Here is a 26,954-nt window from a genome sequence, read left to right as displayed (position 1 = left end):
CTCTGACCATTGGCTTGTGTCTTCTGCAAATATGTATAGATATGCGTGCATGTGCGTGTGTGTGTGTGTGTGTGTGTGTGTGTGTGTGTGTGTGTGTAGGTAAGTAGGTCTCTATGTCCAGCTGCATTTAGTCATAGTACCCTGAACACACCTGACTTCATATATGCACAGGTGAAACTGTAAAGGTCCATTGCTAATAAATTCCTTACAAAAGTGTTGTTAATCTTTTGATTAAAGAGCCGAGGCTCTTTCTAAAGGACAGTTAGCTTACAGAACTTATTCAAGGAAATGTGTGCACATATGTGTCTGTCAACATCTGTTGGAGGACTGGTTTCAGGGGAATACCAGGACAGGAAAGCAGGAGAGGGTTGATTGGGGAATAGGGGGGAGAGAAGATGGGTTTGGGATTTTTGGGGTGTGGGGACTAGAAAAGGAGACATTTGAAATGTAAATAAATAATATATCTAATAAAAAAGGTATATAAAAAATTCATCTCAGGCACGAAAATATATACATGCTAAAATTATTTATAAAAATAGCATAGTTTCATGTAGAACTTATATTCATATTCTTTCCCACAGTTTAAGTCATATCTACATTATTTTTAATGCTTAATTCAATGTAAATACTGTATTTTTTATTCGATGTATTCTTTATTTACATTTCAAATGATTTCCCCTTTCCTGGATCCCCCCTCCCTGAAAGTCCCATAAGTCCTCTTCCCTCCCCTGTTCCCCCATCTACCCCTTCCTACTTCCCTGTTCTGGTATTCCCCTACACTGCTGCACTGAGCCTTTCCAGAACCAGAGGCACTCCTTCCTTCTTCTTGGACATCATTTGATATGTGGATTGTGTCTTGGGTATTCCAAGCTTCTAGGCTAATATCCACTTATCAGTGAGTGCATACCATGAGAGTTCTTTTGAGACTGGGTTACCTCACTTAGGATGATATTCTCCAGCTTCATCCATTTGTCTAAGAATTTCATGAATTCATAGTTTCTAATGGCTGAATAATTCTCCATTGTGTATATATACCACATTTTTTTGTATCTATTCCTCTGTTGAGGGACATCTGGGTTCTTTCCAGCTTCTGGCTGTTATAAATAGGACTGCTATGAACATAGTGGAGCATGTATCCTTATTACATGCTGGGGAAACCTCTGGGTATATGCCCAGGAATGGTATAACAGGGTCCTCCAGAAGTATGGTGCCCAGTTTTCTGAGGAACCACCAGACTCATTTCCAGAGTGGTTGTACCATCTTGCAATCCCACCAGCAGTGGAGGAGTGTTCCTCTTTCTCCACATCCTTGCCAACACCTGCTGTCTCATGAGCATTTCATCTTAGCCATTCTGACTGGTGTGAGGTGAAATCTCAGGGTTGTTTTGATTTGCATTTCCCTAATGACTAATTATGTTGAACATTTCTTAAGGTGCTTCTCTGCCATCTGAATTTCTTCAGGTGAAAATTCTTTGTTTAGCTCTGTACCCCATTTTTAATAGGGTTATTTGGTTTTCTGGGGTCTAACTGCTTGAGTTCTTTGTATATATTGTATATTAGCCCTCTGTTTGATGTAGGGTTGGTGAAGATCTTTTGCCAATTTGTTGGTTGCTGTTTTTTCTAATTGACAGTGTCCTTTGTAATTTTATGAGGCCCCATTTGTCAAGTCTTGATCTTAGAGCATATGCTATTGGTGTTCTGTTGAGGAACTTTTCCCTGTGCCCATGTCCTCAAGGGTCTTCCCCAGTTTCTAACAGTTTTTTTGATATGTGGATTGTGTCTTGGGTATTCCAAGCTTCTAGGCTAATATCCGCTTATCAGTGAGTGCATACCATGAGAGTTCTTTTGAGACTGGGTTACCTCACTTAGGATGATATTCTCCAGCTTCATCCATTTGTCTAAGAATTAGTTTCTAGTGTGTTTCAGTGTGTCTGGCTCTATGTGGAGGTCCTTGATCCACTTGGAGTTGTAAATACTGTATTGTTTAGAGAACAGGCAGAGAAGACTTTGTATATTCCATATTGGTGCACTTTTTGCACCAATGTTGGGGAATATTGCACCAATTTTGCTATATTGGGGAAATAGCATATTTCCCCAAATGCTATTAATTCAGGCTTGAATGAATCCACAGATATTAAATCCATGTACAAGGAAGGATTGTAAGAGTAATTATAAGATCATAGTCACAATTAAATTTACAGCACTTGCTGCTATTTTTGTAAGCTCTAGCCATTGGCATGTGTCTTCTGCAAATATGTATAGGCGTGTGTGTGTGTATGTATGTATATGTGTGTATGTGTGTATGTGTGTGCATTAATTCAGGCTTCACTGTACAAGGAAGGATGACTGTATTAATAAACTATGATCATGTTGCCCTGAATTAGAAACACTCAACTCTCTGTAGAGTCTATCATACATTTAAGTGGAATAAGCCATAATTGCTAAGGATTTATTAGAAACAACTCTGCAAACACTTCTTGTGCTGCTTACAGAAGAGTGTATTCTTCTGTATAAGCAATAGGGGTACAATTGCAGGGCAATAGTGTAGTTCCGTGTTGATAATGGACAATAGTCTACCAGTGGAGGATGAGACTCCAATTGGGGTTTTATGAGACAGTATGAAATACACTGAATAAATTACAGATACAAACAAGGTATAAGCTCTTTTTTGAAGCTTGTCAGATTATGTATATGATTGGAGGATGTTATGGTTTCATATTTAATATGTGAACAATTAATCAACCTAAAGAGGTAGATGGAATTAGTTAAACTGCCTTTGTAAAGAAGCTATTGAGGAATTGATCCACTGTGTTCAGTATTAAACTACAATTCACATATTTGTTTTTATTATATTTGAGAAGTTAAACTCAGATAGTAAGGAAATTACAATACCTAAGTACTTGTGTTTGTTTGCCAAATATATATGGCACATTTAGGTCTAAAGCCTTAGTCAGTTGCTCAAAGGCAGTATGATCTGGATGGATGAAACTTATGTGCATCATTTGGTTGTATAAATAAGGAACATATACTTGAACTTAATAAATAAGTCATTGCAGAGGGGACCATAGTCCTGTTTACCTATTGGCTGTCTTATGTACATCTCTAGGAAAGGATTCTGCTCAGATCTTCCCAAGGACCATAGAGGACCTGACACACACAGAGAAGGTATACATCACGATTGTTCCTTTGAGAACCATAACTGTCTCACCTATGAAAATCATCCACACATCTTCATGTGTTTTCTCTGTGCCATTCTGGACAACACGATCAGGGATAGTTGAGAAAACTTTCAGCCAATCATGAGGAAAAACATTCTAATGACTGGGAATTTCCAGAGATAGCACGACTCTCTCTAGGAGGTGGTGAGTTCCCTGAATCAGGAGTCATTAAACTCAGCTCTGGGTAAAGACAATCATATATTAAATCCACAAAGTGACACTGCAATATGGTTTGTAAAGACAAGATTGAGGACAGAGAGTTATTGAGAAGTTACTAGAAACCAGGCACTGCTTCATGTATGTCATGTGCTGTCTCAAAGAACTTAACACCTGCACTGTGTGGTTACAAAGTTCTTCCTTTATCACAGGTAAGACAAAGCTGAGAAAATTGCGAGTGAATGTCAAGACCAGGATTCATTTAGCCCCGCACTTTTAATGACTGCTCTCTACTGCATCTTAAGTTAGCCACAGTAAGAGACCTCCGAGGTCAGTTCAAATTCTAATGAGCATTGATCTTGGATGTTACACTTCACAGGGTTAGAATAGTTGTTTGGAATCTGACCAGGGTTCAAATCCTTATTCTCTCCTACTTACTAATGCAGACCTATAGGTGATATGTTCATTCTCTCTGAAGTTCATTTTCTTCATCTTTGAAATTGGGGTCACAGTGTTTAATTTATGGCATTTTGAGGATTAAATAAGATAATGTACGCAGTGTCCAAGCACGACACCTAGAACTGCTTTTGTCGTTAACAGAAGGTAGCTACCACTTTAATGTCGAGTCATAAAATATTATTAGAGTAGCATCCTGACCTACATGTCTTACTCCCATGCATTTGCTTCAGAATACTTTTGAAAGGTTATTGAATTAGACCAGGTTTGAGTCCTCTGTGAGAATAACCATCTGATTCTGTGCTTCAACCTTTTATGCAGTAAGCAAACTATTTAAAAGCTAAGGCCAATTTGGAGAACTTATTTGAAATATACATAAACGGAAAAAAATCATGTAGAATAAAGAATAAACAAAGGCAAACAAATCTGCTAAAATTGGCTAAGACCAGGCAACTCAAGGAAAGACCATTTGGTGAATAAACGTGAGAAAATTTGTTCAAAGTTGTCTTATCCCAATCCACTAAATTCAGCAGCAGCAGTAGCACCATTACTGTTCTCACAAACACTATCACCACCTCCACCACCACAACCATCACCACCATCATCACCACCAACATCCTCAGTCTCTTATAATTCATTGCCCTACATCTTCAATTCATACTATAATTTTCTGCTCCTTTTAAAAGAATGTTGCTACATGTTAACCTATCACTTCATTGAAAATTAAAAACTCATCTCACTCTCTATTTTTCTTTTTCCCCCACCTCTCTCTCTCTTTCCCCCATCTCTCTCTCTCTCTCTCTCTCTCTCTCTCTCTCTCTCTCTCTCTCTCTCTCTCTCTCTCTCTCTCTCTCTCTCTCTCTTTTCTCTGAGTGTGTTTGTCTCAGCTGCTAACTGGATTTTGAAATCTTGGATGATACTGAATCTACATAAGTCAGATCACAAAATGTATAAGGAACCAGGTCTTTAGGTAATAATTCAATATAATTTTGAAATCTTTCTACTTCTGAATCTTTCGTGGACATGTACTCATTTGAACTGGATTTTCTGTTTCCTAGGGTAGACATAGATGGCTGGGCTAATTGCGCTGACAAAGTCTATGGGTGATGATGGTTTCCCACTGTGGAGGGAATATGTGCTGTGATAAATAATTGGCAATCATCAAGAAGAAAATTTCTAGAGACAATAGCACTCAGTGTGTCAATATAGGTTTGCCATGCAATCCACATAATCCGTGCAGATGAGCAGCCAATGATCACAGAATAAGCCACAGGTGAATTAAGCCAAATCAACAAGGTATCCACCAAGATCCAAAAGGGGTTGTAAACACTTAAATCATATCTTATCAGAAACATTAAAAATAATCTGAATTAAAATATGGATTCTTTGTTATAGGATTAAGTCTAAAGTTGGTCAATTTATTATTGAACTTACCAAAAAGTATTCTTGATCTCTTCCTCTTTCAATTACTGTAACCCATATTTAGCTATAGCTTGCCAGAGATGTTTGTGACACTGGACACAGTACTCCCATGTCCTCACAATATTGTGCAACACAATGTGGAAACAAGCATGAAGCACACATGAAAACTTTGGCAAGCTTATCTCTTAGGGTCCATGTTTAAAACTTAGGTTAAAAGTGTATAATCTTCAGAAGTAAAGACCTTAATCCCAGATTTCACCATGATCATTGGCTATCTTAGGAAGCTTATCTCCCCTATGCCTGTTCTGGATTGGCAAATTGAAGCATATTATGTCACATATCACATATCATATATCATCGCATATCACATATGATTCATTTATTATACATTATGCATTACATATTGTATATGACATATTATTACTATATTACATGTTCTATTACATATCATATATCATATAACATATGTTATATATCATATATCACATATATTAGCCATTATTTATAGTATATTAAATATATACATCATTTATTTTCCATTATATCATCTATCACATATTATATATTATTTAATATATCATGTATTTATATAATATAAATATGTTATCTATCATCTATCATATATCATGCATCATGTATCACAATTATATATTATATGTATATTATATTATATCATATTATTATGTTATATTATATTATATTATATATTATATTATATTATATTATATTATACATTGTATTGTGATAAGATTATATCTACTGTATAGTATACATAAGTGATATGTGTCATTTAGACATCATTTAGAAGATATATGGTGCTGTCTTAGAGGTATTACATTCCTACCCAAATTATGCTTTGCATCATTCTTATGCACTTACATAATTTAAAATTGCAGTTTTTGTCTGCCATTTTGATGATCATTAATCAACCTCTATCACTCAAAAGATATTTCCATATACTGAACTCCAAAGAAAGTATGGTCTGGACTAAGCAGAGAGCTGTGGAGGAGAATGTTGCTTTAGAAAAGCATACATTGAACTGTTTACAACACTTTTCAAAAGTTTCCATCACTAAAAATTCCCTTAGTGTGTTTTACACTGACAGTGAAGTTTCTGAATTCAGCTCTTTCAGCATAATTTGATGCTTTTGTTTATTAGAGTCTATAAATTCTTAAAGCCTACATTAAACACTTGTACCCAACACAGAATAAGACAAATGGTCACAGCACATGAGGTTATCAATACATTTGAGTATATTTATGTTTGGCAGAGTCAGACATCCTGTCTGCCTGTTTATAGATACTCATGTTTATGTTAAAATAGTGTATACACAGTAAGTGTATGTGTACATGTAGAGTGCTTCATTATGTCTTTTAATGTATTGGGGAAGATTTATTATATGAAAAGGACAACTTCCTATCACTTATTTTCTACAGTTTCAAATAAGAAAATTGCCATCATTTTATTCACCAATATCTTCCACCAAGTTAATTCATGAAGCTTTGAGTAGCTTTTGAGCTCTGAAGAATTATTTAAAGTAAAACAATTAAAAGATAAAGCACATTTCTTGAAGAAGGACTTTCAACATTTTATATATATATATATATATATATATATATATATATATATATGTATGTATATATATACATACATATGCATACATATCACAGTATCACAGAGTAACTGAATAAGTCAATAGCAAAAATGTATTAGAATTGAAGAGGAGGAAACCTGTTAGAAGCAAGAGAACATTTCTGAGTTTGCTATGTATTTGTGAGGAAATTTTCCACAGTGGATACAACCTTATACGTGGCATTAAGCACTAGTAGAACTCTGGTTGGATTCTCAGAATGATACAGTTAGAGGGAAAAAAGAGACAATGTCTAGGAGGATGAGGAACTGAGTTCAAGCCCAGAATTCAAACTCTTGTTAAAAAAATAAAATAAAATAAAGTATAGTAATGTCTATTCGTAGTTTCAAGTGGCTGAGGGCCTCCACATGCCTCTATGTGCACCTCAATATATGTACATACATATTAAAATAAAAGAAATGGAGAAATTGAGCACACACAGAGAGGGGAGCATGTGTGTGGAGAGAGACACAGATATTTCCATTTCTTATACTGTAGAAAAAATGAAAGAATGCTGAGCTGGTTAGACTCACCTGTCAGTGTGATACAACCTATAATCACCTAAGAAGAAAGTCTCAATTTAGGGATTCTTATTGGTCTGCCTGGGCCAGAATAAGTTCAAGACCACTTTGAGTAGACTCAATGCTGAAAAATACAAAAGTACACACACATATATATATGTGTTTGTATTTTATATACATATATATGGTGCATATATATATATACACATACATACATACATATTGTACTATGCAACATAAAGTATACAGAAAAGGTAGCACATAAGGTGGAAATGCAAATGAAGTCTGCTATTAAAAGCTTATGCCAACTGGGCATGGTGACTCTTGACTTTAATTTCAGAACTTGAGAGGCAGAGATCTATGAGGTCGAGGGCAGTTTGGTCTACAAAGAAAGTCCAGGACAGCCAGAGCTGTTACAAAGAGAAACCATGTCTTGAAAAACAAAACAAAACAAAACAAAACAAAACAACAAAACAACAACAATAACAAGTTTTGTGTCATTGTATGGCACATACTATGAAACTAAGTCGCGACAGACTGATAAAGAAGCCATGGCTGCCACTATCTCAAGCAGCCTGTAAGACACAATTCTGAAGAATGACTATATTAACTTGTAAGGAACACAATAAAAAAAACAGGAGATGTTGGGAATGTTAGAAATATTGAGGGACAAATGGTGACACATTGCCAAAAGTTAGAAAACTGAATCCTGTTGAGTACAATGTATCCTACAGGAAAACAATTAGGATAATTTTTGAGAAGACTCAAATGTGTCTCTTTATAAGAATTTTTTCTTTAAACACAGATTGAAAGTAAAACCTACTCTTATGTCTGAAATGCTGACAATGGGTTATTCATAAAATTCACAGGAAGCCATGCGAATTTATTCCCATAAAACCTAAGTAGATTGATTCATCAGCTACATCCACACAGTGATGGAGACACTCTACTACTATGCTATCTGACTTAAGAGTAAATGCACAGGAGTCAAAGAAGCAAGAGACAGAAGTTAGAGCCCATTACATCTCACATATGCTTTGGGAATTAGACCAAGTCAAACAACCACAGGATTGCTGAGCCTCTGCAAAGTTTACCAATGAGATTTTCCAAGGCGTAGCATTGGAACAGCTTCTCCTCCAAATAGCCTCTGATTTGCCTGTTTTTATTTTTCTCTATATTTTATCATGACACATCTTAAAATGCACATAGCTTTCCACCTATACTTTTTTTATTTCCGTATTTTTGTTTGTTTGCTTTTTATTTTATTTTATTTTTTTTATTTTCTATATTCTTTGTTTACATTCCAAATGATTCCCCCTTTCCCAGTTCCCCCCTCCCCATATGTCCCATAAGCCTTCTTCTCTCCATCCATTCTCCAATCACCTCCCTCCTTTTTCTCTCTCCTGGTACTCCCCGACAATGCCACCTATACTTATGTTCCATAAATCCTTTCAGAATGAGTCCAGTGCCTTATGCCCAAAATAGTTTCCGATTTGTAGAAAATCAAGATACTAACTTTTCAAGTTTGTTGGGTTGGACTGAATTTAACCAGCAGAGTATTAAAAAAAAGATTTAATTTGATTGGTTCTTATACATTTTATTCCTATGTTAAAAGAAGAAGAATGCCACAGGCTTCAGAATTGCACACTAGTTGATTCTGTTAATCTAGAGAATGTTGACATACCAATATGGTAGTCTAACCTGACAAAACAACTGAGGCTAAATCAGAGATCATTGGTTGAATATTAATGTCTGTTAATTCTTGTTGTATCTTTTTGTCTGGATTTCATTTTTGGTTTTTGCTCATGCAATATGTGTGTCTGTGAGTAGCTGTATAATAAACATGAGGAAAATGTCCTGTGCCCATAAAGGTTAAAGGCATCAGATGACCCAGGAGTAGGAGCTACAGGCAGCTGGGAGCAAGCAGCCTGATATATGTATGTGCTGGGAACTGAACCCAAGTCTTTTGGAAGAGCACCATGAACTTTTCAGTGCTTAGGTATCTCTCTAGCCCTTGCTTTCTTCTAGAAAGAAAACCTCTGGTTATAACTGGGCACATGGCTACCCAGTTTCTCCTGCAGGTAATGAACTGCAAAATGCACATAGCTAATTCCCACACACTGTGTCTTTGCCTTCCTCTGCTGTGATACCTGGAATCCACATGAGACACCGGGGGCTTGACCTGCCGTCTACCACCCTCTGATGTGTACCAGTGAGTCAAAGGCTGCTGATTTAGTCAAACTTTAAAAGTAAACACATAGTGTGGGGTCCTGGAGGGTCGTGTGTTTATAGATCTGTTCATTTGAGCTCTTTCTATTGTACTAATCCTACTCGCCATAGTAGGAACCTGATAAATTTTCTAACAACTAGATAGGATAATTGCATAGTCCACTATCAGGTGCAGCATCCCTGTCAAATTCAGACAATTGGCCTGTACGGCTTTTTTCCCTCAAATCTTGATTTGCCCAATGAATCTCCTCCAGCAATATTGTCATATTCCCAGTGCTAGTTAGGGAATATCTTCATTTCCTATTTTTCAAAATGAGGCTTATTTATGACATTCATGCTTTCAATTCTCTAGACAACCATCTTTTACAAACCCTGGCGATGACTGTGGTTAACTTCCTCTCTTAGACTCTTCTGAATACGCTTGACTGTTTCCCCCAGAGCACTCTTTTCATTTTGTTTCCTATTTTCAGTTGTAAATTGGAAAATATATTTCACAAGATACTTAGAAAAAGAAAGAAGCGTGTCCTTAAAAATCATGGCATAGCATCTCTCTAACATAGTTTATGAAGTGATCAAATTTTACATTTTTAATCAAACTGGACAAAATTAGAGTATAGATGGCCTATGTCTGAATATAGATGAGACAGTGGGAAAATGGTAATGTAGACTTTATAAAGCATTTATTATTATTATTATTATTATTATTATTATTATTATTATTATTATTTAGTAGTAATAGTAGTTTTGAAAGAAATTATGTTTCTATATTATCAATCTTTCTTTGTATCTATCTATCTATCTATCATTCTATCTATCTATCTTTCTATCTTTCTGTCCATCTATCTAATTATTCACTCATTTGAGACAGGGTCCCATGTCGCCCAGGCTTGCCCTGAGCTTACCATGGAGACAAGGGTGACCTTGAACCTCTGGACCTCCTGCCTCTACCTCCTGAGTGCAAGCATCACAGGCACACAGCATCCCCTCCTTTTTATGCAGTACTGGGGACCAAGCCTGACACGTTGTCTGAGCTGTATCCATTGCCTAGACATTTTATTTCAACTTCCCCTTATCATCATTTTTTTGGAAGTTTTCCTTAATTTCTTGGTCTCACAGATACTTTTCTTACCTTTGAACACCTTCCGCCCCCCACACCTTTACCTTTCTTATTTTGCCATGTCCTTTGGATTTTGACTTATGGCTCTTTTCCACAGATGATGCAAATTACAAATAGAGTCTAAAACAGCAGAGTAATTGCAGGCACGGAGGATTTGGCAGCAAAGCAGCTCCCTGCCTTGGGGACTTCATCTCCAGCCCCTCCTCTGCCCTCCTAGGGGCCTGTGTGGTGAACTTGTTAAGAAACACACAGCATCAAGGGCCCTAAAATTAATCTCCCCCAGTACATTAGGGAACACTTCGCTGACATGTGCTGTCCCTGTCAGCCCTAATAAAGAGATTTTTACCTGTATTTGCCTATTCAACACTTCAGCCCCTCAGCCAGTTTTGGAAATTATTTCTGATTTATGGCTCTCTCTCAAGCGGGTGTCACCTTGCCTGTCAATTATGCCTCAAAGCAAATGCTAAGTGAATGCTGGCTGGTGAAATTAATAAGGGAAACCTTTACTCAAAAACCTACAAAGACGCTTGTATAGGGATCACTCAACCAGGCAGTGAGGTGGAGGCTGGCCTGTGCTATTTCTAAGTGGGGCAGAGGAATGTAGATAACTTGGGGCCACACGAGGCTCTAAGTCTTCAGTCTTTAAGGCTCAGCCTCTTAGATGCTCAAAGACCACCATCAAAAAGGCCATTTGCCCCAGGACTCTGAGGTGAGACTTGGAATCATGATAAATATAAACTGTTCTCTTTTAGTAGAGACCCAAGAAATGCAAAGGGGGTGTATACACTGCTTTTTTTAAAAATACCTACATATCATAAACTTTACCACATGAATAGCTATCACTTTGTATGTCTCTGGAGGAGTTATAATCATGTGGCCCAGGCCAGGTGGTAGAGATTTCCAGGAAGGATTTACAAGCTGCCTTCAGTAGTGCTGACCAATGCCATTGTATGTTCTGATATGTGAACATGTGTGTAACTTCTCGTGCATGTATATACATTTGTATTATGTAAGCTAACATCATATTCTTCCTCTTTCACTGTCCCCTTATTTTTTGACATAAGTCGTTCACAGAGCCTGGCATCACAAGTTACCTAGACAGGCAGGCAAGCAAACTAAGAGATCTTCATTCCCCAACCCCATCCCCAGTGCTGGGGTCACAAGTATACACCACAACACCAGGTTGTTTTTTTGTCTGATTTTTTGTCCCACACTTAAGTAACATGGCCTATGGTTTCCATTTCATGTTCTGCCTTCAGATTTACCAAGGAATTAACTATACCCTATCTGTAGGAGGAATTTAAACAGGTTTGATTCCTCACTAGGAATCAAAATCTGGTCCTTGTACTTGCAAATCAAGTATTTTCTGATTGGTATAGCTCCTCAAACTTCTAATCATTCATTTTGAGAACTGGTACAAAGAAAGACAATGTCACAGCCAGCTAGAAGTTTCTGGAATAGCTGGCCAGTGGTTCAAATAAAGAACTAAAAATTATAATGTCTGATTTTTTGTCCCACACTTAAGTAACATGGCCTATGGTTTCCATTTCATGTTCTGCCTTCAGATTTACCAAGGAATTAACTATACCCTATCTGTAGGAGGAATTTAAACAGAAACCAGCAAGCTTCTCTATTTACAACAATTGCTACCCTTCAAACTCATCTGGATTTAAAGAGTTTTGATAATGGCAGATGAATTTTTGAAGGGAAATAAATTTTGACATAGATGTATATAAAACAATGTAACATGCAAACAACTGTTCAAGCCATATAGCTCATAAAAGAAAGTTCACATGAGTAAAGTGGACAGTGATGGAGTTAAGCCAGCATGGTCCTGCTTCTCTCCACAGTGCCATTCTGAAGGTTCTTCCTAGACCTTGAACCACAACCTTCTCCTTCTGAAGATAAATTTTCTATACTCATAGTGTAGTTCTGTTCTTGAATAGAAATACCAATCTCGTCCCTTTGGAGAAAGGCAATATCATGCAGAAATTCTGTGGGTCCACAAGTATCCACCAGGGCATATCTCTGACATGATTTTATCTTGCTCTGCTAGAACTAATGGGAATTGGTGTGGAAAACTGCACAGCTAAGAAGTGATGGTCTGCTAATGCCACAGAATGTTCTTTTTCTGTATATTCCTGGAATCGCAGCTTTCGTTTTCCTTGGAGAAGGCTCATTTGTCTACAAATAGAATGTTTGAAGGATACTCCCATGACAACTTCCATCTTCCATGCATTGTGAAGCTAAAATATCTTAACTTCAGTGTGGAAACAAGGCTTGAGGCAAAGGAGAATGATAAAGAATAAAACTTTGAAATTACATGGAATCTTGAATCAGAATTCTCTTATAACCCTCCTCTTATAGATAGCTCAGCCAAAGCCTCAGTTTCATTTAACTTTTCCTTTGTCAATGTTCATGCCTTAACCTAGATATTCTTCAACATTATAAAGATTAATTTGTGAAGAGTTTGTGATTTACTACTACAGAGAAAATTGGAAATCAGGAAAGTTCAGTTTTAACCAGGGTTCCCACACTTACATGGCTGAGTTAGATCTGAGGTTGTCTTTCTGACTCCAGTGCCTGTGTGGTGCTTAATGTTAACTGTCAACTTGAACTGGAATCACCTGGGTCACTTAGATTTCATCACTTGAAGAAGGAAGACTCATCTGAATTGGCAGTAGGGCCATTTCCAGTGCCAAAGGCGGCTGAACCGCCAAACATGCAGAATGTGAGCTGTGTGCTGCTAGTTTACCTTCATCCCTCTGATTCCTGGTGGTGGATACAAGGTGTTGTCTATAGCTTCTGATGTCTTGATCTCTATACATGACTGTTTCTACATTGAACTGTGAACTAAAATAAACCCTCTAAAGCATTTCTCCTCTAAAATGCTTTTGTCAGGGTATTTTATCACGATAGTTGGGGAAGAAAATAAGACAATCTGTGTACATACAAAGCAAGAACAGAGTCACTTAGAGAATGAAGACTCATCCCTACAACCTCAAAGAGTAGAAAAGGGCTAATGAAAGTGGAAACAATGGAAGTGATGGTCATGACAGTTCAGGAAGAAGGTGAGTGGAAAGAAGCCATATGTACAGCATCCCACACATTTGTGAATGAGTTACATACAGTTCAGGGATGATGATTGTATAAAACTTTTAACTTTTTTCTCCATGTCCCATTCTATTAATCAATGGAGATATGTATAACCCTTGAGGTATCACAAGTTTGCACATTGAAAGACTAGTAACTTTTCTCCAATTATCAAAACCAAGGATTTATTTTAGTGATGGATACAACATACTTTGGACTCCATTGAAGATAGAAAATACTGGCAAATTTGGACATAAGAAAGTAGAGATTGGTTTTCATGTATTTCCAAAGCTTTGCGTGTCCATCTCCTACAGTTTCAGAACTTTTCTAGTAGGTTCCTTCATAATCTTGTTCACTCTCCACCATGTCATTATTCTTCCATAAGATTGACAGTGTGCTAACTGGGTGGTAGTACATCGAAACAGCAAGGTTATGAAACATGCCTTTATAATGTTCATCCATTCATACCAGAAACAGTGTCCTAGCTAGAGAAATGTTCTCTGAAGATGTCTCTTTCCACCATTCTGACAGCTTCTGTTTGGGATAATGGTGGAATCTCTGTCTCTCCAATGTTTGTAATAAGCCAATCTTCTACTTACAAGTTCAGTTTTAATCACAGATCAGCCATACCCTGGTTGCTATGGATTCAGAGAGCCACAGGCTACTGGATGCATTATATCATCCAACAGACCTTTTGCCTCATGTCCAAATGCAGGCAAGTTTGCACATTGAAAGACTAGTAACTTTTCTCCAATTATCAAAACCAAGGATTTATTTTAGTGATGGATACAACATAGGGAGGGGGTAATAAGAGAGAAGAGTGGTACAAAGACAGGTAGAAATCGTTTCAATTCCCATTCTTCAAGCCAGGATTGTTCCTGCCTTAGGGATCTTGTAGTCACTTATTCCTGCTCTGTGTGAAACAGATTACCTTTCACCTCTGTCGGTCTTGGGTCAACTGTGATTTCTGCTGGGGAGCCTGACCTGATCATCTAATCTAAAGCAGCCCCAGGTCTCCAGGTCTCTATACCAACACATCCAGTCTTAGGTTATTTTAGGATTCTATCACAACTTAGAATCACATTAAAATCGATAGTCTTTTGTCAATTTCACTACAGGCTAGACTCCCAGAGATAAGGCAAACCTAGCTTTTGATTGTGAAAACAACATTCAGTTTGTGGACTAAATGATCAGTTTTGGATTCGTCACTAGTCACTAGAATGGCTCTTGTGTCTTCTCTTGTTCTTATGTCTATTTTTATAAGCACTGAATAAACATTATTATTATGTAATTGCAGAGTACATGGGGCCATGACTCGAGGGTCATAAGTTTGGACAGTGCAGCTGAGGTCATGTTATTTTGCAAATTCCATGACCTTAAAATGGCAGGGTTAGTAGGCACTATAGCACCCAGGGCAAAGTTAGGAACCTGTTTCCTCCACAGCAGAGCCTTAAAAAATTGGGTCACTTTGTTCTCAGTTTATTAGCATAGTGGCTTGATGGGCTGCAGAACTTCCTCTATGAAGCAAAGCCTGAGATAGAAGGAACATGCATTCTTGTATGCCCTCTTTTTATCCATGTCTAATCTGTTGCTTGCATCATGAAAGGAATCCTCTTCGAAGAAGGAGGTAGGAACCAGTGTTTTGCTATTGTCCAACCCTCATCTGCATTTGCAATTTTTGCTTCAATGTTTCCTTCCATAGTCTAGATCTTTCCTTATTAAAAGACTTGTGTCTAACTTCCTGCCTGGCATATGGAGAACTACTGTTTTGTGGATGCAGCCACATTGCCCACCACACAGAATTCAAAGTTGTAATCCAACTTCCTTGGGCCTCCAATGTGCTGGCTGTCTCCCAGTAGGTAAGGTAACTCTCTACCTTCTGCCCTCCACAGTGGTGAAGGTAATTCTCATATATAATAATTTCACTATATTTTTTTTAAAATACCATTTCCTGATATTATGTAACAGATAAACTGTTATTGATCCGGATACAAATGTATAAAAGACTCATTGTCAATATTCTCTAGCCAGGTTTTCTTATCCATGCTACGAGTCTTTAAAACAGTATTCACAACATGACAGTGTTCATTTCTTATTAAAATACAACTAAATAGATGTATATGAAGGGTCATGATAACAATGAAAAGGGGAAAAGAATTTTGTACAACAGCTTATTCGTTCACAGACTTATGCACATTCTGAAAATGGAGCCAACTGCCCTCCTTGGTTTCCCAGTCAGAAGCAAGATCATACAGCAAAGTTTAAGGTACTTTGTGCTGCTGCCTCTTGAAGCCACTTGTGTACAATCACATCACACCACATCTCCGAAAGTGCTGACCAGGTGGTGACCCCAACGAACTTGTTCGTGAGATCACAGAAGGATTTACAGAGGCTGAAGGGTTTGTGGGTAAATATATTGAACAGCACACAAATGAAATAAGCTCTGATTTTTTTCCATTGGAGATACCCAAGCAGAGGGTGTCTTGAAGAATAAGAGACACTATGAAAAGAGACTGGAAGTCACAGGAGGCTTCTAATACTTTTATATCCATATAAACACACATGAATACATACATAATAGTGTATATGTGCATGCTTACAGAGAGGACCTGCCTGGCTGAGGAGACTTTTCACAGGCAGCAAGTGTTCAATGAAGCCTTCCTATAGCCTCCAAAATTCAATCTGCTCCTGATTTTCATGGGTTGTGTCAAGCAATGTTATTAGCCAATTGTGTAGTCAAACCCCATGCAAAACTTTTATTGCGACAGTATTATTTGGTACTTATATATCAGAAAGCTTGTTGTATTCAAGTTTCTGTTAGGATTTTGAAAAGAGAAACGAGTTTTATAGCGTGTTTACAGTTAACTGGAATTATCACCCATCAGCCTTCTTTTTAATTAGGGAGTTGATATTTCTTTACTTTTCCTCCCAAGAGGGACAGTTCAGAAATATGTCATCTTTCTCCTTGAGGAAAAAAAAAGCCTCCCATCTGCTCCTGTCCTAAGCCAGACAAATCTCTCATAGTTATGAACAGAGCTAGGAAGCCATATCTGACATTCTGGTACCAGTGTTGGGCTGAGTGTGCAGGATGGCATGAAATAGCCAGTGAGCACTGGAAATGCCATCACGACAACCCAAGGACAGAGTCTCCTCTCTGAGATAGCGACTGCAGAAGAGGAAAGCGCTAGATGCTGAAGTGCAAGCTTCATCAGGCAGCACGCCCCGCGATCACCCTTTAGCACACAATCACAAAAGCGCGATTTCATTTCCTGCTGTACACCATGCATCTAACAGCCGCTCCTAGAATCTCAGAGCATGGGTCTCTAATATTCAAAGGCAGATTAGCTATCCTTGGTCAACCAGGAGTCCTGGGGTTCAGCAAGAGAAATGCCAGGCTTTTGAATGTGAGCATATGTCTAATAAGGCCTCCAGCATAAGTGTGCCTTCTTTTATCTGCCACAGCACCTGCAGGATTACAGATGTCGTAAAGCAAACATGCTTTCCGTTATGTATTTGTTTGTTTGTGTGTGTATTTGAACATACTAGATCGTATGTACAACCTTCATAAAACAACTTTCTGGAGTCAGAACATGAGTTCCCAAGGCCGAACTCCAGTCATCAAACTTGGAAGCAAACACTTTTACCTATTAAGCCATCTCACTGAACAGCCCTCCCCACATTTCTTCTCATTTTAGAAAAAGCATTGTATGTATGTATGTATGTATGTATGTATGTATTTATGTAAGTATGTATATATGCATGTGTGTATATATGTACATATATATTTAAGTGATTTATTATTTTGATGTGTGTGGCTGTTTGTCTAGATGCATGTCTGTGTATCACATGAATGCACTGCACACAGAGCCCTCATCCCCTGGTACTGAACTTAAGGGTACTTATCACCTGTTATTTGAGAATTGAACACAGTTCCTCTGGAGCAGCAGCTGGTGCTCCTAACCACTGAGGCATCTCCCTCTGTATCAAGTAGAAATTTTAAAAAAAGAAAGGAAGCAAGAAATTTAAACAGCATTTTTTATTCTGACTAAATATTATTTCTGTACCACAATGCAGCTGTGAAAGTTGGTAAATCAGAGCCTGTTAGGCTCTTTCTATCATCACAGGAGAAGGTAAATGTATGTGTGTGTGTGTGTGTGTGTATGTGTGTGTGTTTGTGTGTGTGTGTCCCATCCTAAGATGCTCATTTTTAAAATGCCATTGAATAGTTTGAATACTTTGTCAAAAACAAAATAGAAAAAAACCAATATTGTCATCAAGTAAGTTTAGAACTTAGAAAGCAACAGCCAACTGTGAAGGTACTTAAGGTGTTCAGGCAATGGATGCGTTGTTAACCTGGGAGAGCCCGAAGACCTCAGTAGTCCTGTCAGAAATCCAGGAGTGGTCTCTGCTTCTGTAACGGGAGAGCTGGGATGGTCGAAACAGACAAACCTTTAAAGCTAAAAGGCTCAACTGTCTAGCCAACCAATGTGGCCCAGGTTCAGTGAGAAACCTTGAATGTCCCAAAATCAGATGAAGGAAGGCATCCGATGTCCACCTGTGCCCTCCACAAACACCCTCACACTACACATATATCCAAACACGTACAGTACACAGAGAAAACACTCCAACATGTGTGCCATTTCCACATTGCAAGTGTTTTGTTCAATAAGGAGAAGCTTTGACTATCAGCCATTGTGTGAAAATGTTTATATGCACATTTCTGTGTTTACATATCAGAGACTATACAATATTTTCTCCTTATTCAAGAACTGTGTGCTCTTAGAATTGCAAAAATCATAAGAAAAAGTTAACATTTTATTTATAGTAGCATCTTATTATTTAAAACTCTATAGATAGAGTCATTGTAAGGAGGAGAGTAAATTATACTTTGTGCCACTGCTTACAAACACTCACTGTTACTTGTTTTTTGGCACAGGCAGGAAGGATGCATTTACACATTTTTAACTTACCACCACAATGTGAGCCTTTTGAACTCTATCCTAACTGCTTTATGATATAGCATTCTGTAGATATGACATAACTTATTTGGTCAATATCTGATAGTATACATTTTTGTTGTTGTGTTTCACTAAAGTTTTAGGTATTTGAGTGCATATGTGTGGGCATGCAAGTGTCAAGGCACAGGTAGAAATCAGATAGCAGCTTGCTAGAATTAGTTCTCTTTCCACTGTGCTGGTCCCTGATATTGAACACAGGTCATAGCCTTGGCAGTTGTCTGTTCTGATTGAGTCATTTTAATGGCCCCGAAATTATTTTAGAAGCATATCTTCTCTGTGTGTTATAGATATTGGTCATGAAAGATATCAAAGATGTAATAGCTTTTCCAAAAGGTATGAGGACTTTTGAGTTCTTGGACTAATAATGGTAAATTATTTCTAATAGCAACATAATTTCATGTACATATATTTGCTTGATATGGAGACACTGTAACAAAAATATTAAATATATACAAGAAAGCTAGGGAAGTAGGCATGAGCCTGTATGGGTCAGTAACCTGTGCCCCTCTGTCCTTCCTGCTACACCTCTTTGACTGCAAAAGAGCTCATTCTTTACACCTTTTTGGTTAAGAAATCTTGAATTTCTAAAATACTGTTGAGTCACCCTCAAAAGATTTTCAAAAGGAAACAAATGCTAGTGACATTTAAGTTGCATTTGAAGATATTACTGAATGTTCTGAGTCTTCAAAGTATCAGAGGGAAAAATATAGAAACAATGAATGCAGAGGGTGTGTTTGCACGTTTTCCACGGACTCTGAATTTTCCAAGAACTTGAGAAAAGGTGAGTGGGTGGGGCAACCTTTTCTAAGGAAGAAAATTGTTCAGAAACATATAATAAAGTATAGAATGCTTAGACTGTTGGATTTGTAGGCCCTATGAATCTTTTGTTTACAATCCAAATAAGATATTTCAGTAAGATCCACTGCCCCTTGAATTTTTATATCTGAAGATAAAGCACATTGCTGTTGAATGATGTAACTCTACTCATCAGTGTGGCAAGATGAACCTGGCTGATAATTATAGTTTTGATCTCCCATTTGCTACTTATTCTTTTAGACCAATCACAGAAAGTAAAGCCTCAATGAGGGGGAGTGGCTATCCTGTCCTGTGTTAGACAATATCAGAACACAGGGAGGCGTGCTATTGTGTTTCTAGACTCTCGAGCACACAAGCTTATTGTCTCTTTCCCTTCTCCCTGAAAAAAAAAATCACTTTTATGTTCAGGCCAGTTCAGCCAAGTAGTCAAGTTACAAAATTAAATAATGTGGGTTTTGTGGAGTGGAGATTTACCATTCAATGTCTTCGTTTAAGATCTAAACAGTGGTATTTGCACACCTGGGTAATATCTGAGAGTGGACATTAATGCTGATGTGCTCTTCTAATTAGCATGGGGAGTACGAACGTTTTTTCTCACTGAGAGCTTTTCTTCTGCACTGTAAATTTTGACCCTCCAGTCCTGAGACTGACAATAATCATCTGGTTTAATTTTGGAGTGTGTGATGTCTACAATCAGTTCCGTTCTTTAAGTAAATTGAATACTTTCTTTGTAATCCCCTCAGGCCCACTCATTTGAAAAACACATGAAAGGGAGATGTAACCGTGCCCCAGTTTTGATGAGGTCATTTGCATATCTTCGTTACCAATTTGGTGACACAGCAGCACAATATCATCAACCGACAGAAGTTCATCTGCCTGAAGCCAGTGTGTTTATACATATGCAGGCAATCAACGGGACCCTTGGCGTGGCATCACACAGCATCACCTGCTAGCCAGACTACCGAGCAGTTGTTCTCACACTCTTCAGTGATCCCAGGGGAAGCATCAGGTTATCCTTCCTAGGAAAGGATAGGAAAATAAGGGTTGACCGATGTGAATGGTGAGTTCCTACGAATGCAGGTGGTTCTACTATTTTCTTGTTCCCAGTATCGTAGGTTTTCTGGGAAAGCTGCATTGGGGGTCAGCAAATCAGATTTCAGAGGGATATATTGAAGGTCAGAACTAAACTGGGGAAATTTGAGGGTCTGAAGGCAGGATGTGAAGCCCAAACAGTCTTCTGAAGCTGATCCAGGCTCCTTTTCCCTTGCAGCTTCTAATTATCTGTCAGGTATGAGAAAGAACCACATTTCCTTCTGTGGTCACTTTCTCTCATCTGTGTCATGGTCTGAAGGGCCACATCTATAGCCAGCTACCACAGGAAAATGAATGAAGGGCAAGTAGGTAATGCCCAGTTTAGTTTAGATGCCCACCTCACTGCGAGTTAACTGAAGTAGCTGCTTGTTTTGCTCATACATAATATTCTTCTTTGTGTGGGATTATTGACAACCATCTTTCACTTCTGTCCAAAATTGACCATAGTATATGGGCAAAACATCTCAAAGTGTTGGTTTGATATTTTATTTAACCAGAATCTGTGATATTCGATGCATTCACAGGAAGTAAGAGGACCACCTTTGTTTTCCTGTGTGAATGTCCTTTTTGTTGTTTAGTAATCTTACTTAGATGGACTAATGATGTAAGTGCTTTGCTCATCCAACATTTGAATACAAGATAATTGATGCTCATGGGTGAATAGCTTATGCTCACTGACTCTGTTTTACTGCAAAATGGAGATAGTAAACTTCCTCTCATGAATTTTTGCAAATATTCAGTAAAAAAAAAACAACTACTTATTGAAAATCCCACCATAAAGTGTGCTAGCTGAGTCAAAGGTAGTAATAGCTCATAATAAGGTGAATAAGATTATTATTTTTCTGGTTTTCATATACACTTCTGGTACATTATTGCCTGAAGTACATTAGAATTGACATAAGAGCCTTAAGCCTCAAGTTAAGAAAACAAAGCTTAGTTTTCCTCAAAGATCTTAGAGACCAACCAGTTCTCACCATTTGATTGCTTGATATTTGTTTTAAGTGGTACATGAAAACATAAAATAATACATAATATTGAGGTGCTAAGTCATTTCCATATATATATATATATACATATTGAGTACCATTTAAATGTTACCTTTAATCCCTATCTCATAAAATGTTTGCCGTTTTTTCATGATGGAAACATTCAAAATACTTTCTTGTGATTTTTGGACTTCATACAATGTGTATGATTACTCCCTATGCAATGGCATCCTAGATCTTATTATACTTATCTAATTCTAACTTAGTAGCCATTGCTTATCCTTTTGGCATTCAGTGTCTTACTAATCCCAGGCGCTGGTTATCACATTTAAACCATCAATTTCCATAAGAACAGCTTCTTCATATGACATTAATGAGGGAAGTCAAGGGTGCTTATCTTTCTGGGCCTAGGATATTTCACATGAGGTAATGCTGTCCAGTTCCACCCAAACTGTCACAAACGACACATGCACATTCTTTGAAATGATGGCTTAGCATTCCATTGTGCATATGTAGCAGATTCTTTTCTCTTCCCTCAGTTAATGCACACTGAGGTTGATTTTGTGTCCCAGTAATTGCAAGCCACGATGCAAAGAACACAAGAGTTCACGTTTCTTTGCTGTACTGATAGCAATGAACACATTCCCACTGACACTCCCAAGATTTCCTTTTCTTCCACAACACTTACCTTTCTTCTTCTTCTTCTTCTTCTTCTTCTTCTTCTTCTTCTTCTTCTTCTTCTTCTTCTTCTTCTTCTTCTTCTTCTTCTTCTTCTTCTTCTTCTTCTTCTTCTTCTTCTTCTCCTCCTCCTCCTCCTCCTTTTATCTCCTCTTCCTCCTTCTCCTCCTCCTCCTTTTATCTCCTCTTCCTCCTTCTCCTCCTTCCCCTTCTCCTGCTTCTCCTCTTCTTCCTCCTCCTCTTCCTCTTTTTCTTCATACTGATTATTCTTACTGAAGTATAGTTGCTGATAGCTCATTACAGCTTGTGTTTTCATTTTCTCCATAACTGCCTGTGTGTGGATTGTGTGCATGTTTGTGTGTGTGTGTGCGTGTTGTGTCTGTATATCTCCTCAAGAGACATGCACACTTAGGTCTATTGGTCAATCACTATTTTGCTTTGTTTTATTGTTTTGCCATTGAGTTTCTGGAATTTCAGTTTTAAATAATTAGTTTTCATTTTCTGCTTTTTTGAGTTTTGGAGTTTCTCACAATTGGGATGTTAAACCCCTGTCAGAGCCATGGTCTCAGGTCTACTCTGCATTATCTGGGGTGCTTCTTCTTTCTTACAATTGTTTCCCTGGTGGTGCACCAGCTTTTTAAATTGATAAAATCTCATTTGTTTATTTTTGATGTTCATTTACTGTGCTTTGATGATCCTCTCAAAAAACTGGGGAGCTGTAAGACTGCTGAGCAGGTAAGAGTAGTATTACTCTTTAAAGGGACCAGAGTTCAATTCCTAGGATCCATCATGCTTAGCAACTAACACCTATAACTCTAGCACTGAGGGACCCTGACCCCTCTTCTGGCCTCTGTGGATACTGCATTCACAAGCATGTCTCTCTCTCTGACACACACCTTTATGTGTCATTTTTAAAAATGCACATTCCATCATCCCAAGAATCCCTTAGTCGAAATTACTATGGTATTTTCATACATTCAGGTCTTATACTCATATAACTTGTGAGAAAGGGATACAGTTTCGTTTGTATTCCTGTCAATTTCTAATTTTCCCAGTAGTACCCCCCCTCTCTAGTTATGTTCTTAGAACTTTTTCCAAAAATCAATTGACTATATACTCATAATGTCGTGTTTTCAGCATATGATCACCATTTCATTCACCATGCATGGCTGCATAGTTTCATTTTATATGCTGGTGTTAGGTAGTATAATACTCCCCTCCCAGATAGTCACTGACACTCAGCCTTCACCTCATACCATGAGTGGAAATGTTGGTGTTGGATTTTAGGAAAATCTATGAAATGGTAAAGCTGTATTGCTTACAAAATAGTTCTATTTAAGAACTTGATTCTATATCAAGTAAGTTTTGAAATAAATACAAAAGTTATCTTAGTGTAAGCACACTCACAATTCCCACAGCACAAGTGGATTATATCGAGCTACTGGGGCCAGTGAGATGGTTCAGCTGCTGAAAGCTTGTCACCAAGACCAACCACCAGGGTTTGACTCCCTGGCACCTACATGGTGGAAAGAGAGAACGAACTCCAGCAAGTTGGCCTCTCACTTCTACGTGTGTGCTGCTATGCATACATGCCAATGTGGGCACAGACACACACACATACACAGACACACACACATAAATACACACACATCAGCATGCATGCTAAATAAATAAATAAAATGTAATTTAAAATTGTGTCTGCTAAGAAAAATAGACCTCTTGTAGAGACTCAACAGAAAAGAGAGTCCACAAATAAAATGTGCAAAATATTCTTTCCTATCAGCATTTACCTACGGTGACAAATTATTTTGGTATAGCAAGATGTTATCTAATCTCTCTCAGGAAAAGAGAAACCAATAATTTCATATGTTTAATTTCTGAAAAGCAATTCATCCCTTCTTAATGAGTTCATCAAATACTAAAATATTAGTTGAGAAAATATCTATACCACAGTAATAAGCTGCTTCAAGCCAGCATACAAACAAAACAATTAGATTAGTAGATTTCTTTGTAATTGCAAACTTTAGTTGTACAGGTACTAGTGTACAATGTTGTATATATTTCCACATGCTAATCCAAGAACTATAAAATATGATTTAAACCATATGTCTTTTCTTCTTTTCAAACAATTACTTAAAATAAATTAGAACATGGCTTTGTAGAGGTCTGGATATATTTTATTCAAGAGAATTAAAGTTAAAATAGCCAGGTGACACCTGAAACAAGAGCTTTGTAAGACCTCTGGGAGATCCAGGTCACCTCTGCGGCTAGCCTTATCTGCCCCAAGGCTAGAAACCATGGGGAATCCATTAGCTCCTAGCACAGTTGTCATATTCAGTTCGCTGAATTTCTCCATCTGTTGGTGAGATGATTGGTATAAGCTCTTGGACCATAATTTACATGTTTTTTGTAAAATAGAGAATAAAAAAGATACTTTGAATAATTCAACAAAAAGGTAGTGAAAAGCAAAAATCCCTCAGGACCCAATTTTATTTTGTCAATTCATTTCCAGAAAGCCTGTCAAAAAGTTAAGGCTTATTCCACTTCAGAAATTTAAGAGACACTGCTGGGCAAACACAGGTTTGCGCCATAATCACCATCAAGGACAACTATGCTATTTCATTGGTTAGACTTCAGAGAATAAATGGTATATGTAGACAGGCAGACTGGTAGATAAATGATAAGTTATAGATGACAGAAGATAGATGAAAATAGAAAATATTTTAAAAGTAGAGAGATGTAGTTAAAGAATTAATTCATAGGAGAGTTAAGTCCTGTGATTGCAGTGGCAACAAAGTTCTGGATGAGCCATTGGCAAATAGGAGAACCAGTGTGGAGTGACAGAATTCAGCCTGGGTTCTGAAGCCGGCCAGGTATAGGGGATTGTGGTGCAATGTTCAGTCTGCGGCTGAAAACCAGAGATTCTGCAAGTCAGTCGTATCCCAGAGTCTGGTCTCCCTGAGCATGCCAATGTCCAAGGGAAGGGTGGGATGAGCACCTTGGCTGTGGAGGGGGCAACAAGCGTGCCTTGTCTCTGTCTTTCTGCTATTGCCCAGTTCTCAGACAGTGGGATAATGCTCTTGGTGGTGGCCGGCATTCTTCTCTCTTCTGAATCAAGAGCTGCTCTGTTCTGGAAACCCACAGACTACAGCAAGAATGTTTCATCACCTGTAGAGGCATCCACTAGCCCAGTCAAGCTGACATCTAAAACTACTTTCACTGTCCTTATTAGCTCTCTGCTAGCAATTACACTAAGCTTTCCTCTATACCATATGAAATAGATCTCTAAATAACCCCATGAAACCTACAAAGAAATGATATTCACCAGGAGGCTATTGGTATTTGACAGTCTGGCATAAGGTGGAGATGCTGTTGTCCTGTTCATGCAAATTAAGTCAGCTACATTTCACCGATTGTTTCACAGATATTTATGAAATGCCTTCCATGCACAGCCACAGTGGCATGTGGAGAGGGATCTCTGGAATAAACTGAAGCAGATACAACTGCCAGCTCTATCCTTTACATGCCTCCAAGTTGATTTTGAGCATAGAGCTGCCTGCCCTTCCTGACTTTTATGTCTTCCACTCAAAGATGAGAAAATGTTTACCTTTTTACTTCAATAAACAGTACTTAACACAAGCCCAGTTTTCAATCAGTTTGTTATTCCCATTTTCTTCCTTTCTACTACAGTTTCCATCTCTTTGAGTGTGAACCCTGCTGTCTTTTAGAAGAAAAATGCCCATCAATCATCTTGAGAATTTTTGCAAAGTGTAGTTGTCTTTGTTATTCTCTTTTCTTAATTAGTTGCCTAAAAGCAATAGCCACATCCTATATGGTATCTTCAGATAATCTTGTCTCTACATCAATCAAACCAATGTGTTAGTTACTTTTTTTAATTGTTGTGGACAAAACACCCTGACTACAGCAACTTATAGAAGGAAAGGTTTGCTTGAGTTATGGTTCTGAAAGAATAAGAGTCTGTCATGCCAGAGTAGAAATGAGAGCTCACATCTGTAATAGCAAGCACCCAGGACAGGGATGACATTGAGAATTGCAGAAGGATTTGAAATTCAGAGCCTGCCCTCAGGAACAAATGTCTTCCAGTATGGCTATACCTTCTAAAACTATCCATATATAGAGTTTGATCAATTGGGGACCAAATGTTCAAACATCTGAGCCTATGGGAGACATTCTCATTCAAACCACGACACCAGTGCCCTTCATTTGCCCCAGGACACAGGTCAGAAGGCATAACTGTGACTGGTCCTGTGAGTGTGGGCAGTGGCTATACCCCTTAATGTCTCAGTTCCCCGGGGGACATCCTTACTGCTTCACTGTGAATCTTTCCATTTCTGGCAAACAATCACAGATAAATATCCATATTGATGTCCTCTGAGGGAGCAAATAAAACATCCAGTTAACAGTTTTTAAGAAGAAAAAAATGTTTTTTGACCTTTGTAAATATATTTTTGCCAATTTAGATTTAGGAAAACATAAATGTATAAAAGGGACTTTCCTGATCC

The sequence above is a fragment of the Apodemus sylvaticus genome, chromosome 1 (assembly GCF_947179515.1).
Source record: "Apodemus sylvaticus chromosome 1, mApoSyl1.1, whole genome shotgun sequence".
In the NCBI taxonomy this organism is placed as follows: domain Eukaryota; kingdom Metazoa; phylum Chordata; class Mammalia; order Rodentia; family Muridae; genus Apodemus; species Apodemus sylvaticus.
This window is presented reverse-complemented; position numbering follows the sequence as displayed.